This window comes from Silene latifolia, chromosome X (assembly GCF_048544455.1).
Source record: "Silene latifolia isolate original U9 population chromosome X, ASM4854445v1, whole genome shotgun sequence".
Classification (NCBI taxonomy): domain Eukaryota; kingdom Viridiplantae; phylum Streptophyta; class Magnoliopsida; order Caryophyllales; family Caryophyllaceae; genus Silene; species Silene latifolia.
Window position 1 is genome coordinate 184,692,982 of NC_133537.1, and position 903 is coordinate 184,693,884.

The 903-nt window shown below is 40.3% G+C and overlaps 1 non-coding gene across 1 annotated transcript; it reads left to right on the forward strand.

The window, feature by feature from the left end:
- Positions 1–273: 273 nt before the first annotated feature.
- On the forward strand, positions 274–380 carry LOC141624031 (small nucleolar RNA R71). Its single transcript, XR_012533842.1, has one exon. It is a non-coding gene; the product is annotated as a small nucleolar RNA R71 (small nucleolar RNA).
- The last annotated feature ends 523 nt before the right edge of the window (positions 381–903 follow it).

A 903-nucleotide genomic window follows, 5' to 3' on the forward strand; every position in this document is an offset into this window, starting at 1 on the left:
GCCATAGCTTTTTCAAACTTCAAATTGATGGTATCAATGTGAGCACTAAGTTGAGCACCCAATTGAGTAATGAAGTCCACTTCATGCTTTCCTCCTCTAGTAGCCTTGCGAGGTCTACTATATTGTGAGTTATGGACCGCCATTTCCTCAATTTTGTTCCAAGTTTGATTGTCATCAACTTCGGTAAACATTCCATTTGATCCCATGTTGAGAATGTTCCTTGAATCTTCATAAAGACCGTTCCAAAATTGTTGTACCAAGAACCACTCGCTAAGTCCATGGTGAGGACATGAGCGACAAATTCCCTTGAATCGCTCCCAAGCTTCATACAAAGATTCTTCATCCCTTTGCTTAAAGCCCGTAATTTGAGCTCTTAGCATGTTAGTCTTTTTCGGTGGATAGAACTTTTTGTAGAAAGCTAGAGCCAACTTTTTCCAAGAATGAATTCCGAGAGTAGCCTTATCAAGGCCTTTCAACCATTGTTTTGCGGTGCTAATTAGAGAAAAAGGAAATAAGACCCATCGAATTTGGTCTTGAGTTACACCGGTTTGAGAAATCGCATCACAATAGTCACAAAAAGTCTCCATATGAGAATGAGGGTCTTCACTATGCATCCCCCCAAATTGGCTTCTTTCGACTAATTGGATAAATGCGGATTTGGCAATAAAATTTCTGGTTAGATGTTGTGGTGTGGGAGTACCATTGGGTAGGTTCTCCTCGGTGGGTACGGAATGTGATGAAAACTTAGTCATTGTGGGTTGATTTTGTGTTGGATTTTGTGTTGGGTTCTCCTCACCTTCTCTTGCAAAAAGGTTGATGAACTCAATAGTATTTGGTTGAATATCTACAACCTCACCAATACCTCTCAAAGTTCTCCTAGCAAGTCTTCTATTGGTTGTCAAA